Consider the following 18,711-nt stretch of genomic DNA (forward strand, 5'->3'; position numbering starts at 1 on the left):
CCAATTCAACATAAAATTACATAAATTATAAAGGCCTTTTAAATATGCACACGTGCACACACACACACACACACACACACACACACACACACACACAATCTTATAGCTTTTACTGCAGAACTTAAGCCATGAGGCAAACACAAATTCACCCACTTGCAAACAAAAAGCTTGCTGAGTCCAAACAGTGCTTTGTATCTTAATAGAAAAATAGCAGCACATTTAAAGCTGGCAGAAAGGAAAATAGGGAAAAAAGAGAACTTAGGAACTCTATAGTTTGCAGGTTGACCTTAGTGCTCTTTTTCATTAATGCATATGTGCACAAATACCATATTACTTCCATTTCACATAAACTCTGGCAAGTGGAGATGCCATAAAACCTATGGAGTGCTTGAAAGGGGATCATTCTCCTTGTTTTCTCCTCATTCTTAGATTATTACTTTCTCATTTTTTTTCTTAAAATAACTGAGCTGTGACCTAGCGTTTTTGTGTGGTGTTGCTGCATGCGGGCAAGACTCCACAGTGTGTTACCATTGAGTCATTTTCATTTCATTTTCACCCTCTTAAGTGTTTCAGTTTCTCTCTCCAGAGGTCTATGACCTGTGAGAGGACTCAAAATGCCAGGTGACCAGCCCTTATATGCGTTTCCTGGATGAGCCTTTTTAAAAATTAATTTTTGTTGGGTATTTCCCTGTAGGGCTGCTGCACAGGAGTTCAACCCCCCTACCCCTTGCCCAAACACACCCACAAGGCCTCTGGTCACTCAGCTGAGTCAAGTGTGTACTACAGTTAATTTTGTGTAGTTTAATACTGCTTTTACATTTGTTTATATTTTTCTGAACTGCAAATGGCACCATGTATGGTGTGTGTTTGCTTGTGTCAGTTTTGATAAATAACTTTTTATATTTCATTATATGTTATACATTCATGACAACTTTTTCTTAATTTTTTTGTTATCTCTAGGCTAAGTGGTTCATCTGAGTTTTTTCAAATTGTCACAAATCTCCAAAAAAATTCCAATATATGTATTGAAAAAAATCCATGTATAAGTTGACCTGCACACTTCAAACATTTCAAACCTGTGTTTTCAATGGTCAACTGCAATTTGAGTAAAGTGTATGGATTCCTGTAAATTCCTTTAAAATGCATTTTAAAAGATGAATTAAATGGATGGATAAAGGTACAGATAGAAGGATAGTTACATTGTTACTATAGTAAAATGTTAATGGTAGAATCAAGATGGTGTGCATGAGTGTTCGCTGTAAAATGAATTCAAACTTTGTTGTATGTTGTAAATAAAATGTTGGGAGAAAAGATGGTTTCACTTGTAAGTGCAAATAGAAACTAATTTTATTTTTAAAAATGCTAAATAATACATTCTAACATTATTAGTGACAGTGTAGATATATAAGAACTCATGTTTTTTTTAATTTTTGTGGTGAGTGTATAAATTAGTATAAACTATTTAGAAGATAGCTTAGAATTATTGTATATATTAAAATAGTAAAGTGGCTGCCAACTTTGTATTCTTACTTCCAAGAATTTACTCCATGGGAATTATCACGCAAGTGTGCAAAGATGTAATCAAGACATAAGTCTTGATTATAACAGAAAAAATATAAGCAAATTAAATGACCTGTTAGATGATTAATTGAACATCCATACAACTAAATACTAGGTAACCATTGTTAATCATAATATAGATCTATTAATATATTTCTTGAAGAAGACGGTCCCCTCATATTGTTTAGTGAACAAGGATTACAGGAAAACATAAATGGTACAATCCCAGTTTTGGTTAATGCATACATATCCATATACACATTTACATATATTCATGAACATATACATCTATATATGTATTTAGACACAAAGGGATCATTGAAGGAATATTCACCAAAATGTCAAAAATATTAGCTCCAAGAGATAATAATGAACCTGATTTTTTATTTTCTTCTTTGTACTTGTTTGCAATTTTTACAATGAACTCATAATCCTTTACAAAAGCACTAGTTACTATTTGAGGTTGTACAGCAGGGAGTAAGACAGAAGGAGAAGGAAATATAGTCCAATAATGAAATAAAATGAAGCAGGCTTTATGTGTTTGTATGGATTGATCTCCAAGATTTTTTATGTGATCATTATAGACTGAAGTGTGTTACACCAAATTTCATGCTGAAGTTCTAATACCCAATACCTAAGAATGTGACTGTGTTTATAAATAGGGTCTTTAAAGACGTAACTAAGTTAAAATGAAGTCAGTAGGGTAGGCCCTAATCTAATATGATTTATGTCCTTGTAAAAAGAGGAATTTTGTACAGATATTGACACAGATTCTAACTTGCCCAAACTTCAATCAGGCTCCCTAACCTTCTCCTAGGCCCATCTGTGCACCTCCTTGTAAAATCCGCTTTATCCAAAAACTCATTTAGCAAGAACCCCTCTCCCCCAGTAGCTGATCAACCGTGATATCTGATCAAGTTCCTCATCCTCCACTATCCCACAGGTAATAAATTACCTTGTTCTGTTTTTAGCAAGAATCCTGTGAAGTTGGTTTAGCTGAAATCTTCCTCACCCCTGATGTTTCCTTTTAGTAATTTTCCATCCATTGACCCCCACCCTGCTCCTTGGCTATAAATTCCCACTTGCCCATGCTGTGTTTGGAATTAAGTCCAATCTTTCTCCCACGCTGCAAAATCTCATTGTGGTGTTACCTATACCTATTGCAATGGTCCTGAATAAAGTCTTCTTCACTGTGCTTTAACAAGTATTATTATTATTATTATTTTTGCATTTCTCATTTTCTTTGTAACATATTAAATGTGTTTGCTTTATGTTCTCTGTTTTACAATTTCAAGATCTGAACTTTAGTTTTTTATTTTATTTTACATTCCGGGGTACATAACCTGCAGGATGTGCAGGTTTGTTACATAAGTAAACACAGGTAAACATGTGCCATGATGTTTTGCTGCACCTATTAACCCATCACCTAGGTATTAAGTCCAGTATACACTAACTACTTTTCTTGATGCTCTTCCTCCCCCAACCCCCACCGACAGGCCCCAGGGTGTGTTGTTCCCCTCCCTGTGTCCGTGTGTTCTCATTGTTCACCTCCCGCTTATAAGTGAGAACATGTGGTCTTTGGTTTTCTGTTCCTGTGTTAGTTTGCTGAGGATAATGGCTTCCAGCTCCATCCATGTTCCTGCAAAGGACATGATCTTGTTCCTTTTTATGGCTGCATAGTATCCCATGGTGTATATGTACCACATTTTCAATCTATCCATCTGAGAAAGGTCTAATATCCAGAGTGTGCAAGGAACTTAAACAAATTTACAAGAAAAAAAAAACCAACCCCATTAAAAAGCGGGCAAAGGACATGAACAGATACCTCTCAAAAGAAGTACAGCCAACAAACATGAAAAAAATATGAAAAAAAGCTCAACATCTCTGATCATTAGAGAAATGCAAATCAAAACCGCAAGGAGATACCATCTCACACCAGTCAGAATGGCGATTAGTAAAAAGTCAAAAAACAACAGATGCTGGTGAGGCTGTGGAGAAATAAGAACAGTTTTACACTGTTGGTAGCAATGTAAATTAGAACAACCATTATGGAAGACAGTGTGGTGATTTCTCAAAGACATAGAACCAGAAATACCATTTGACCCAGCAATTCCATTACTGGGTATATACCCAAAGGAATATAAATCATTCAATTATAAAGATACATGCACATATATGTTCATTGCAGCACTATTCACAAACAGCAAAGACATGGAATCAACCCAAATGCCCATCAACAAGCATTATAAAATAATTTTTTTCTTTAACAATATGCATAGAGGAAGAACACCATGTGAACATGGAGACAACCACCTACAAGCCAGAGAGGCCTCAGGGGAAACAACGCTGCTAACATCTTCTTATACTCTAGCCCCAAGAACCATGAGAAAATAAATTTCTGTTGTTTAAGCCATCCTATTCAATCTGTGGTAGTTTGTTATTGCAGCCTTAGCAGATTAATACAGTGATAAAAGCAAAAGCTGTATCAATATATATAACAGTGGCTTTCACATTTTCAATATATATATAGCAGTGGCTTTCAAAATTTCAAATTTGAAATTTTCAAATTTCAATTTTTTCAAATTTCAAATTTTTCACAATCTATAATATGAAATTAATTTTACCACTCTACCCAGTATGCATAGACAGACATAGCTGGAACAAATAACAAAATTTTTTCTTGCTAATGTATGTTGATATTTTGTTTTATTGTATTCCATCATTTCATATTAAGAAAGACACAATAACTGATTTTGCAACTGATGAACTGGCCAAATGTTAAAAAATGCTAGATAAGAAATGCTATTATTTGTTAAAACAACAACAAAGGCCCCAGCAAACTAGATTCTTTGGATAGAGGCAGAAGGGGCATTTGTGAGCATCTATTTTTTAACTTTTTTTTTTCAAAATAAATCTTATGAGAAAATCCAATATATCAAACAGATAAATGCTGAGTTACTTTGGTAGACAGTGGTGGGAAGAGAAGTGGAGCCTTCCTACTTATCCCTGACAGCCATGATGCAGCTCAACAGCACCAATGGCTCTTGAGCACAGGACTTAAAAACCAAATATTTATTCCACTCCTCTCATTTTAGAAAGGGGGACACTGGGGTAAGAGACAAAGCTGTTAGGAGGGCCAGGTGCAGTGGCCCACACCTGTAATCCCAACACTTTGGGAGGCCGAGGTGAGAGGATCACTTGAGCCCAGGAGTTCTAGATCAGCCTGGGCAACAGAGAAGACCCTGTCTCTATAAAAAATTTTTTTTAATTTAAAAAATGTAAAAGATGTTAGGTGATATGGTTTGTGTCCCCACCCAAATCTCATCTTGAAGAGTAGCTCCCATAATTCCCACATGTTGTGGGAGGGACCAGGTAGGAGGTAATTGAATCATGGGGACAGTTTCTCCCATACTGTTCTTGTGATAGTGACTAAGTCTCACAAGTTCCAATGGTTTTATAGGGAGTTTCCCCTTTTGCTTGGCTCTCATTTCTTTCTTGCCTGCTGCCATGTAAGACATACCTTTTCTCCTTCTGTGATGATTGTGAGGCCTCCCCACCCATGTGGAACTGTGAGTCGATTAAACCTCTTTTTCTTTATAAATTACCCAGTCTCGGGTGTGTCTTTATCAGCAGCGTGAAAACAGACTAATACATTAGGAGACTGAGATTGCAAGTTCTAAGCGAGGAGTGTATAGATATAGATGTACCATCATTCTTCAATAATTGGAGAAGTGAGAATCTCAAATATAAAAGAGATCCATCAATAACATCCATCTCTTCCTTCCATTAAAATAAGAAATATAAAAGTAGAAATAATGCTTGGTAAATCTGACACATCTCCAGTAGGCTCATATACTAACTTAAATCTTGTGCTGTTCCATTGCCCTCTGCTGGATGCTCTTAGTATTTGTGGCCTCAAAACTAGAAGTTCTAGTAGTGGTAGTAGTCACAGCAATAGTCATTATTATCATCATTGTCATTTTAGCAGCAGCCCTGTCAAGGTCAAGCACTGTGCCACATGCTTTACATCCAAATCCTCCTGACAACTCTATGGCTAGATAATGCTCTCCTCATTTTGTAGATGTGGAACCTGGGGGTTCAGAGGTAAATAAACAAACCAGAGGTAAATAAACAAACAACTAAAAGTAAGAGACCCAGGAATTAAATATTGGTTCTAAAGCCTAGGCCTTAATTACTTGCTGTTCATTAAACTTTCAATCTGTCAGCTGTGTTGGTGATAAAACTGGAATGATATTACTAGTTGGGATCTTTTGATTCACTGATTATTAACAATGGAATCACAACGATCTTTATTCTAAAAAGCCAAAAATTATTATCTTCCCAAAATTTACCAAAGAGGAAAAGCTTACTCCTCAACAGAGCAGGAGAGCATGTTTTCAGTTTCTCGAAGTGTGATTCGGGAAACTCCTGCATTGGAATCACATGAGGTGCTACTTCAGGACAGAAAATCCTATGCACCAGGATGTATTTTGGAGGTAGAGAGGACAGAGCTTGTTCCTGAGAGCTGGGATATGTGTTAGTGGAGTGAGTGTAGAGAGAAAGAGGAACAAAAGATGGCTCCTAAAAGTTTTGGCTCAGGACAAATTTTGAGGAGAGTAGTGGCATTAACTGAGATGAGAAAGATTATTAGAGGAGCAAGGGTTTTTATTGTTAGTTCAGTTGTGGTAGTTACTTTTTTGGCAGCAGATATAAAACCAGGAGTTTAGGTTTAGATATTATATTTATGTTGCCATATACGTAACCAAATAAAAATGGTAGAGTTAACTACAAATACATTTTAAAAATTCAGATCTATATTTAAGATCTATTCATGTTGTTTCACGTGTATCTCTTTCTAATTGCTGCATAATCCCTTGTAACTCTATCAGTAGTAAGAGACCAGATTACTTCCAACTCCTGTCACCACAACCAACACAGCAGTGAGCATCCTCCTATACAATCCTTTAAGGTCCTCTGCATGTATTCTTTTGTGGTATAAACTCAAGAGCGAGGTATACTCAATTGGATTTGATACTGCCAGGTTACTCCCTAAAATGGCTGTGCTGGTCTATACCCTATCAGCAGTACACAAGAGTTCCTCTACCTTCACATTTCTTTGAATGCTAATAACTATCCAGCCTAATTTTTCACCAGATAAAGAGGCATCTTACTGCTTTAATACATATCTCTCTGATAAGTTTGAGTATCTTTACACACTTGTTGGACTTTTGGGTTTCTGTAAATTGCCTATTAATATTTCATTGTTTTTCTTTCTTTGCCATGTGATAACTACATATTTATGGGATATATAGTAGTTATTTCAATATATGTATACAATGTGTAATGATCAAGTCAGGGTAATTAAGCATATTCATTATCTCAAACATTTATGATGTGAACATTCAAAATAAAAATCCTCTCTTCTAGCTTTTTAAAAAATACACAATATTTCCCTTACAGTGCTACAGAACACTAGAACTTATTCCTCCTCTTTAGCTATAATTTCATATCTGTTAACGAACTTCTCCGTATCCTCTCCTCCCCACTACTCTTCCTTCCCCACTACCCTTCTCAGACTCTAAAAACCACAATTATGCACTCTATGAGCTCTTTTTTGTTTTTTTGGCTCCTACATATGAGTGAGAACATGTGGTGTTTATCTTTCTGCGCCATCTTATTTCAGTTAACATGCCCTCCAGGTTCATCCATGTTGCCACAAATTAGAAGATTTCGTTCTTTTTTATGGCCAAATAGAATTCCATTTTGTGTATATACACCACCTTATCCATTCATCTTTTGATGGACATTTCGTATCTTGACTATTGTTAACAGTGCTACAATAAACATGAAGGTGCAGGAATCTCTCTGATACATAGATTTTCTTTCCTCCGGATAAATACCCAGTAGTGAGATTGCTGGATGGTAGGGTACTTCTATTTTTAGTTTTTTTGAGAAACCTCCATAACGTTTTCCATAAAGGCTAATTTGCCTTTCCACCAACACTGTAAATCTGCATCCTCGAGAGCATTAATTTTTTGTCTTTTGATAATAACCAATTCTAACTCGGATGAGATATCTCATTGTTTTGTTTTGTGTTTACATGGAGTCTTACTCTGTCGCACAGGCTGGAGTGCAGTGGCACAATCTGGGCTCACTGCAACCTCCGCCTCCTGGGTTCAAGCGATTCTTGTGCCTCAGCCTCCCGAGTAGCTGGGACTATAAGCACACACCACCACACTTGTCTAATTTTTTGCATTTTCAGTAGAGACAGGGTTTCACCAAGATGGCCAGGCTGGTCTTAAATTCCTGACCTCAGGTGATCCTCCCACCTCGGTCTTCCAAGATGCTGGGATTACAGGTGTGAGCCACCGCACCGGCCAGAAGTGCCTGCCTTTTTAAGGCTGAATAGTCTTCCATTGTATGAATGAACTGCAGTGTGCTTTTTCATTCATCTGTCCACGAACCCTTGGGTTGCTTCCATATTTTGGCTGTTGTGAATAATGCTGCTATGAATATGGGTGTACAAATCTCTTCCACTCCTGGCTTCTAATTCTTTTTGGTAGGTACCCACAAATGCAACTGCGGGAATATCTGATAATTCTGTTTCTAATTTTTCAAGTACACACCATACTATTTTCCCTGTTCCTTCACGGTTTTACAGTCCCTCCAATCATATTCGAGCATTCCTACTTCCCTCTAGTTTCACCAATGCTTGTTTGTTTATCATATCCATCCTAATGTGTGGTATCACATTATTGGTTTGATCTGTGCTTCCCTATGATTAGTGATTTTGAACATCATTTTCTATGCTTATTGGCCATTGCTGTATCTTCTTTAGGGACACGTATACTCAAGTCTTCTGACCATTGTTAATGGGATGCTTTGGGTTTCTTGTTGTTTAGTTCTAGCTGTTCTTTATATATTATGGATATCAGCCTCTTTTCAGATATATGATTTGCCAATATTTTTCCTAATCCATGGGTTATCTTTTCACTCAGTTCACAGTGTTTTTTGATACACAAAAGTCTTTGTCATTTAGATGTAATCCAAGGAATCTAATTTTCTTTTGTTGCCTATGCTTTTGGTGTCATATCCCAGAAAGCATTGCCCAATCTGATGTCATGAAAGTGTGGCCAATGTTTTCTTTTAGCCATATTATACTTTTAGCACTTGGGGTTAGGTCTTTGATCCAGTTTGTGTTAATTTTTGCACCTGGTGTGACATAGGGTCCACCTTCATTCTTCTGCATGTGGAAATCAAGTTTCTCCAATACCATTTCTTGAAAAGGCTGCTTTTGCACCAATGAACTTTCTTTTTTTTTTGCTTTATTTTAATTTAAGAAATGAATGTAAATTGTTACAAACTTTTAAGAAAGACATTTGGATATATGAGTAAAAAATTTGAAAATGTTTATACTCGCTAAGATAGCAATTAATTTATATGAAAATATCGTGAGAAAATAATCAAAAATAAAGGAAAATATTGTACACATGATATTTCATTATCAATATGATGTGGGGTTCCTTAGGTAAATTTTGGAATATTTAAAGACTGAAATAGTATGTATCAAACAAAGTCATGCTTTGTGACATATTTCTAATACAATCCTCAATTATATAAACCTTCTTTAGTGATTTCCAACTGATCTGGCTGGATTTTTTATTATTATTATTTAATTTATTGACTTTCATATTTTGGCTCTCATGCATACTAAAGATTTTTTTTAGTTTTAACATTTATTATTGTTATTTTTTTAATTATACTTTAAGTTTTAGGGTACATGTGCACAATGTGCAGGTTAGTTACATATGTATACATGCACCATGTTGGTGTGCTGCACCCATTAACTCGTCATTTAACATTAGGTATATCTCCTAATGCCATCCTTCTCCCCTCCCCCCACCCCACAACAGGCCCCTGTGTGTGATGTTCCCCTTCCTGTGTCCGTGTGTTCTCATTGTTCAATTCCCACCTATGAGTAAGAACATGTGGTGTTTGGTTTTTTGTCCCTGTGATAGTTTGCCGAGAATGATGGTTTCCAGCTTCATCCATGTCCCTACAAAGGACATGAACTCATCATTTTTTATGGCTGCATAGTATTCCATGGTGTATATGTGCCACATTTTCTTAATCCAGTCTATCCTTGTTGGACATTTGGGTTGGTTCCAAGTCTTTGCTGTTATGAATAGTGCCGCAATAAACATACGTGTGCATGTGTCTTTATAACCAATGAACTTTCTTAGCATTCATGTTAAAAATCATTTGAACATATAGGTGAGAAGTTATTCCTGGGCTCAAAAACAAACAAACAACAACAGACAACAGATAAGGATACAGCATGAGCCGGGCACGGTTGCTCACGCCTGTAATCCCAGCACTTTGGGAGGCTGAGGTGGGTGGATCACCTGAGGTCAGGAGTTCAAGACCAGCCTCACCGACAGGGAGAAACCCCCGTCTCTACTAAAAATACAACATTAGCTGGGCGTGCTAGCGCATGCCTGTAATCCCAGCTACTCAGGAGGTGGAGGCAGGAGAATCGCTTGAACCCAGGAGGCAGAGGTTGCAGTGAGCCAAGATCGCACCATTACACTTCAGCCTGAGCAACAAGAGCGAAAATCTGTCTCAAAAAAACAAAAACAAAAACAAAAAACAAGCATGATTTCAGGAGCAGGAAGAGAATAGCTTAAACACCAGCATAATGAGAAAGTTAGGAAGCTTCTTACCAAAGCATCTGGAAATATGCAAGAAATTCTTGTGAACTAAAATTTTTGTACTGTACTTATCAAACACTACAACTCACTTACTCCATCTTTCTGTATTTTGGGACCCAATTATCCACTTCTCTTCATTCCCCATCCCACCCCTTTTCTTCCTAGCGTCTGCTAACCACGTTTATACTCTCCACCTGAGATTCCTTTTGTGTGTATGTGTGTGATGGAGTCTCTTTCTGTTGTCCAGGTTGGAGTATATAGGCACAATCCGGACTCACTGCAACCTCTGCCTCCCGAGTTCAAGAGATTCTTGGGCCTCAGCCTCCCGAGTAGCTGAGACTACAGGCACGCGTCACCACGCCTGGCTAATTTTTTGTGTTTTTAGTAGAGACGGGGTTTCACCATGTTGGCCAGGCTGGTCTCGAACTCCTGGCCTCAAGTGATCCATGCAACTCGGCCTCCCAAAGTGCTGGGATTACAGGCCTGAGCCACCACACCTGGCCAAGATTTTCTTTTTTGTTCCTACATGTAAGTGAGGACATGAAATATTTGTCATTTTGTTCCTGGCTTATTTCACTTAATATACAAACCTGCAATCTAATCCATTTTTTTCTGCAGTGGAGAGGATTTTAGTCCTTTTTAGGCTGAATAATACTTCATTGTATGTGTATACCAGTTTCTTAATTGACACAAATTTCTAAAAAGCAAGTATTTTTAAAATGTCTCAGAATGTTAAACTTTAGGGATACTGTGCCCATTTTATTCTTTTCTATTTCCCATTTTATGGATATGCAAGTGTATAATAAAACAGCAATCAATGTGTGTATAAATCTATAAAGTCAACAAATGTAAAATGAAAATGCTAAGTGGTGGCTGGGCGCTGTTGCTCACACCTGTAATCCCAGCACTTTGGGAAGCCGAAGCGGGCAGATCACCTGAGGTCAGGAGTTCAAGACCAGTCTGACCAACATGGAGAAACACTGTCTCTACTTAAAAAAAAAAAAAACAACAACAAAGTAGCCGGGCGTGATAGTGCATGCCTGTAATCCCAGCTACTTGAAAGGCTAAGAGAGGAGAATCGCTTGAATACGGGAGGCAGAGGTTGCAGTGAGCCGAGATCATGCCATTGCACTCCAGCCTGGGCAACAACAGTGAAACTCTGTCTCAAAAAAATAAATAAATAAATAAAGAGAGAAAAAAGAAAAAAAGAAAATGCCAAATAGTAAGAAAAAACAGCATAATAAAAATTTGTATGGTGTTGAAGGACAATGCATTTGAAGATAATATTTGAAGAAATCATATTACAATTAACTTCTGTTCTTACTCATTGGAGTTTGATGCCTCTAAAAACTTCATCACTGGAACCACCTCTGATGCTTTAAAAAAAAAAAAAAAAAATCCACATACCCACACAGGTGCAAGTAAATCAGAATCTCAGGTCATGAGACACAGGCCTCATCATTTGTAAGTGCCCCGGGTGATTTGATTCAAAGCCAAGATTGAGGACGGGTGACATGGATCTCTACACATAATCTGCCTAAATAGATTCTCTAGAAGCAGTTTATAAAGAAGTTCCACATGAACTCTGGAAGAGGATATGAATTTGATGTACAGTATGTCCTCACTTAACATCTTTGAAAGTCTCTTGGAAACTTCACCTTTAAGCAAAATTATGGATAGTGAAACCACTTATTCCTCATCAACATTACAACTAAACAACTTTGAACAAAACAATGGTGTTGGAGGACCTGCTGTACATTGTTTCCATAAAGTCAATTTTCAGGCAATTCCAAAATGAAGTGAGGACTTCCTGTATATAAAAAGATGGTTGTGATTCCACATGGATGACAGGGTTATTGCTCAGAAACTAAACGAGGCCGCCTAGGTATAGAGGATTCAGTCATGAGGTTTATGCTACACAAAGGATCCCAGGATACTCACCCATTCCAGTTAAAGGCATAATGAAAAAAGCAATATTCACATAGGAAAAGTGGAAAGGAATAAAAGCCATCAAGCAACAAAAATAATGGGACTAAGGGGCAGGATTTGCAGATGTAGAGATTTAACATGGTTGCCCTTTCTTACCCACACAAGAAAAAGGATGGAACAGATCATGAGATTCGACTGTTCTGCTGCGCAGCCTCCACAGGGCACTTTGAATGTCCCTGTTTCTCAGGCTGTAGATAAAAAGAGTTCAGCATGGGGATGCCCACAGCATACATCACTGATGCCACCACACCATTCCTGGGGGTGGTGACACAGCTGAAGTCAGGTACACGCCAATGCCTGTTCCATAAAATAAGCAAATAACTGCCAGGTGAGAGCCCCAGGTGGAGAAGGCTTTACACTTCCCATCTGACGATGAAATTTTTAGAATGGAGGGGACAATTTTATAGTAAGACAAAAGGATCCCTGAAATGGGAAGAAAACCGAACAGAATACTGTCTAAATATATGAATATGCTATTGATGACGCCGTCAGAACAGGCAAGGTTGAGAAGTTGAGATGGGTCACAGAAAAAATTAGAGATTTCCACATTCTTGAAGAAGTGGAATTGTAACACAATCCAACTGTGCAGCTGGGAATCCAACAGGCTAAGGAAAAAAGAAACCAAAACTAAGAAGACACAGAGGTGAGGATTCATGATGACTGGGTAGTGCAGGGGTGACAGATGGCCACAAATCGGTCATAGGCCATCACAGTCAGGAGCATGTCTTCTATACATGCAAAAAGGACAAAGAAAGACATCTGTGTCAGGCAGCCCACATGAGAGATGACTCTGCTATGCGACTGCATGTCCACAATCATCTTGGGAACCGTGGCCGAGGTGAAACCAATGTCAGCCCAGGACAGGTTGGAGAGGAAGAAGTACATGGGGGTGTGGAGGTGGGAGTCAGAGCTGACAGCCAGGATGATGAGCAGGTTCCTCAGCACCGTGACCAGGTACAGGGACAGGGACAGCCCAGCGAGGACGGGCTGCAGTTCTGGATCTTCTGAGAATCCCTGGAGGAGGAATTCTGAGACACCTGTGAGATTCTGTGGCTCTGTGTGACTTGAACACCTCTTTTCTTGAGAAGAAAAGAGGATTGGAAAAATAAAAGATAAAAACCAGCCCTTAATGCTGTGTGTATATTTTGGATACAAGCAATTCACAAGGAATATTTTCACATTTGAGGACCATACACCGTCAGCAATATTTCTCAGTTGTGACAAACCCAGAAATCTCAGAATTATTACATGATTTACTTTTTTGCTATTCAACTCTTTCTGTACATACTACTTTAGAGAAAATCTACTGAAGAATGTTAGAAGACCAAAACGCAATATATAACAAATCCATGATCTCAGTAAAATATGGCCTACTCTTTTCAGAAAAAATAAAATGCAAATAAAAATGTTCTCTCTTTAAGAAAAAGATCTCAGTCTAATTGAAAGAAATTCAGAAGCAGTGAAATACACTTTATTTTATTTTGACACTGTGCTACCAATTCCTTTGATGTAGAATATTTAAAAGGACAATACAAGAGCTAGGACCGCATTATCTAAAAACGAAATCAAACCTTACAGTTCTTAATCAGAAGACCTTTTAACATGCCAGTTACTTTTCATATTAATTATCATCCTTAGGTTTTCTGAAATCATTTCTTCATAAAAATACATGCACACTCAAATATGGGAGATGTGTTTCCAAATTAATTGAATATATAACTCTTGGCCGAGCGCGATGGCTCACACCTGTAATTCCAGCACTTTGGGAGGCCGAGGCTGATGGATCACCTGAGGTCAGGAGTTCCAGACCAGCCTGGCCAACATAGTGAAACCGGTCTCTAATGAAAATAAAAAAAATTAGCCGGGCGTGGTGGCGGGTAACCCTAGCTACTCGGGAGGCTGAAGCAGGAGAATCCCTTCGAACCTGGAAGGCAGAGATTGTACACCCTGTGATATTATTTTTGATATCCTAGGGAGATACTGCTCCTGACATCAGAGTGGGCGTACACCCTGTGATATTATTTGTAATATCCTAGAAAGATATTGCTCCTAATATCACAGTGGGTATACACCCTGTGATATTAATTGTAATATCCTACAGAGCTATTACTCCTAATAATACAGTGGGTGTACACCCTGTGATATTATTCATAATATCTTATGGAGATACAACTCCTGATATCACAGTGAGTGTACACCATGTTTGTACACCCTGTGATATTATTTGTAACAACTTAGAAAAATATTACAGCTAATATCAAAGTGGGTGTACACCCTGTGAGGTTGTTATATACTAGGTAGATATCACTCCTAATATCACAGTGAGCGTACACCACATGTGTACACCCTGTGAAATTATTCGTAATACCCTAGGAAGATATTACTCCTAATATCACAGTGGGTGTACACCCTCTGATATTATTTGTAATAAGCTAGAGAGATTTGATTCCTAATATTACAGTGGGTGTATACTGTGATATGATTTATAATGTCATAGGAAGATATTACTCCTAATATCAAAGTGGGTGTACACCATGTGTGTACACTCTGTGATATAATTCGTAATATCCCAGAGAGATATTTCTCCTAATATCACTGTGGATGTATACTCTGTGATATTATTTGTAATATCCTAGAGAGATATTGCTCTCAGTATCAGAGTGGCTATACACCCTGTGATACTATTCATAATATCCTAGAGATATATTACCTCTAATATCACAGTGGCTGTACACCCTGTGATATTATTCTTAATACCCTATGGAGATATTATTCCTAATATTACAGTGCGTGTACACCATGTGTGAAGACCCTGTGATGTTATTCGTAATATCCTAGGGGGATATTACCCTTAATGTCACAGTGGGTGTACACCATGTGTGTACACACTGAGATGTTACTCATAATATCCTAGGGAGAAATTACACCTAATGTTACAGTGGGTGTACACCATGTGTTTATATTCTGTGATGCTATTCGTAGTATCTTAGAAAGTTATTAGTCCTAGTGCCACAGTGGGTGTATACCATGTGTGTACACTGTGATGTTATTTGTAATATCCTAGGGAGACAGTTCTCATAACATCACAGTGGGTGTACGTCATGTATGTACACCCCGTGCACCCCGTGCTGTTATTGGTTATGTCCTGGGTAGATATTACTCCTAATATCAGGGTGGGTGCACACCATGGGTGTACATTCCGTGATGTTATTCATAATATCCTAGGGAGATATCACTCCTTATGTCATAGTGGGTGTACAGCCTGTGATATTATTCGTAATATCCTTGGGACATATTACTCCTGTTATCACAGTGGGTGTACACCCTGTGATAGTATTTGTAATACCCTAGGGAGATATTACCGTATACCCTGTGATATTGCATGTGATATTTTACGGAGCTATTTCTCCTAAAGTCAGAGTGGGTGTACACCCTGTAATATTCTTCCTAATATTAATATCACAGTGGGTGTACACCATGTGTGATATTTTTTCTAATATCCAGTGGGGGAGAGGATAATATTGCTTCCAATATCACAGAAGGTGTACACCCCCCTGTGATATTGTTACTAATATCCAGGGAAGGAGAGGATGACATTCCCAGTATCGCTGGGGGTGTACCACCCCCTGCTGTGATATTGTTCTTAATATCCAGGGGTGGAGAGAATGACATTAATCCCAATATCACAGGGGGTGTACACCACCCGTTTGATATTGTTGGTAATATCCCGGCGGGGGGGCAGAGGATATTACCTCCAATATCGCAGGGTATGTAAACACCCCCTGTGATATTGTTCCTAATGGCCTGTGAAAGAGAAAATATTACTCCCATTATCGCAGGGGGGTGTTCACCCCTGATGATATTGTTTTCTAATATCGAGGGAAGGAGAGGATATTACTCCCAATATCACAGGGGGTGTACACCTTTTTGTGATATTGTGTCTAACATCCAGAGAAATAGAGGATGATATTACTCCCAATATCGCAGAGGGTGGACACCCCCCTGGGATATTGTTCCTAATATCCCAAAGGGGAGAGGATGATATTTCTCCCAATATCGAAGGAAATGTATGCCACCCGTGATATTGTTCTTAATATCCAGAGAGGAAAAGAATGATATTACTCCCAACAGCGTAGGAAATGTATACCCGTGCTGTGATATTTTTCTCAATATCCAGCGGGGGAGAGGATCATATTACTTCCAATATCACAGGGTGAGTACACCCACTCTGTGATCTTGTTGCTAACATCCAGGTTTGGGGAGGACAACATTACTCCCAATATCGCAGGGGGAGTACACCCCCCAGTGACCTTGTTAGTAATTTCCTGGGTGGAGAGGATGATATTCCTCCCAATAGCACAGGGGTGTACGCCCCACTGATATTTTTCTAAATACTCACGGCGGGAAAGGATAATATTTACTCCCAATATCACAGAAGGTATACATCCCTCCTGTGATATTGTTCATAGTATCCAGGGAAAAAGGGATGATACTTTCAAAATAGCCGGGGTTTTCCACGACTCCCGCGCCGTGATGTTGTTCCTAACATCCAGGTGGGCAAAGAATCATATTACTCCAAATATTGCAGGTGGTGTACAACCCCCTTGTAATGTTGTTCCTAATATCCAGGGAAACAGAGAACGATATTACCACCAATATCGCACCAGGTGTACAACCCACTGTGGTTTCATTTCTAAAAACCGTGGGGGAGAGGATATTACTTTCAATATCGCATAGGTGTACACCCTCCACCCCGTGATACTGTTCCTAATATCCAGAGGGCGAGAGGATGGTATTACTCTTAATATCACAGCAATATTGGTGTTTTACAGCAACATTGCAAGGGGTGGATACCCCCCTTTGATGTTGTTCCTAATATCCAGGGGCAGAGAGGATGATATTACTCCCAATATCGCATGCAATGTAAACCACCCCTGTGATATTACTCCTAACATCCAGGCAGAGAGAGGAAGGTATTACTCCCAATATCGCAGCAGGCGTACAACCCCCGTGATTTGGTTTTTAACATCCAGGGGCAGAGGATGATATTACTCCCCATGTTGCAGGGAGTGTACACACCCCTGTGATATTCTTCCTAATATCCAGAGGGCAACAGGACGATATTACTCCCAATATCGCAAGGGTGCACACACCACTGTGAAACACTTCCTAATATCCAGAGGGAGAGAGGATGGTATTACTCCCAATACTGCGGGGGGTGTACACAGCCCTGTGACAATCTTCCTAATATCCAGAGGGAGAGAGGATGATATTACTGCCAATATAGCAGGGGGTGTACACAACCCTGTGATATTGTTCCGAATATCCAGAGCAAAAGAGGATGATGACTCTCAATATCGCAGATGGTGTACTCCCCTCCTGTAATATTGTTTTTAATACCCTGGGAGGGAGAGGATAAGATTACACTGAATATCGCAGGGAATGTACACCCTCTCCCTCTGATACCCTTCCTAATATCCAGGGGAAGAGAGGATAATTTTACTCCCAATATCGCAGAGGCAGTATACCCCACCTGTGATATTGTTCCTAATATCCAAGGGGGGAGAGGATGATACTACTCCCAATATCGCAGGGGTGTTCACATCCCCAGTGACATTTTTCCTAATATCTAGGGGAGAGACAATTATATGACAGCAAATGTTGCAGGGTCTGTACATCCCTTCCTGATATTGTTCCTAATATCCGGGGGGAAGAGGATGATATCAAATATCCAAGGGGGTGTACACCTCCCTCCCGCTACGATATTGTTTTAATATTCATGAGGGGAGACCATGATATTACTCCAAATATCGCAGGGGTTGTTCACACCCCCTGTGATATTGTTTCTAATATCCGGGGGGGGAGAAAATAATATTACTTCCAATATTGCAGGTGGTGTATACCCCACCTGAAATATTGTATCGAATATCCAAAGAGGGAGAGGATGGTATTCATACCACTATCAAAGTGTGTGTACACAATTGTTGGAAGGCTCATACTACTCTATTTCAAGGTTTACCACACTAATCAAGGTGGGGGGAAGGGCAGGCGTGGTGGCTCATGCCTGTAATCCCAACATTTTGGGAGGTTGAGGCAGACAGATCACTTGAGGCCAGGAGTTCGAAACCAGCCTAGCCAAAATGGCAAAACCCTGTCTCTATTATAAATACAAAAATTAGCCAGACGTGGTTGCACATGCCTGTATAATCCCAGTTACTTGTGAGGCTGAGGCACAAGAATCACTTGAACCAGGGAGGCAGAGGTTGCAGTGAGCCGAGATTGCGTCGCTGCACTCCAGCCTGGGTGACAGAGCAAGATTCTGTCTCCAAACAAAAAAAAAAAAAAAAAAAAAAAAAACATGGGCAAGGGGTGATATAAGCAAAAGAACAGGCACTTCAGTAGAACACTACAGTAATGATTGTTTCAGGCAAGATTCATTGATGAATGCTAA

The 18,711-nt window shown here is 39.0% G+C and overlaps 1 pseudogene; it reads right to left on the reverse strand.

The window, feature by feature from the left end:
* Positions 1–11,821: 11,821 nt before the first annotated feature.
* On the reverse strand, positions 11,822–13,913 carry LOC129033819 (olfactory receptor 7E24-like; annotated as a pseudogene).
* Between the last annotated feature and the right edge of the window lie 4,798 nt (positions 13,914–18,711).

This window comes from Pongo pygmaeus, chromosome 2, assembly GCF_028885625.2.
Source record: "Pongo pygmaeus isolate AG05252 chromosome 2, NHGRI_mPonPyg2-v2.0_pri, whole genome shotgun sequence".
Taxonomy (NCBI): Eukaryota; Metazoa; Chordata; class Mammalia; order Primates; family Hominidae; genus Pongo; species Pongo pygmaeus.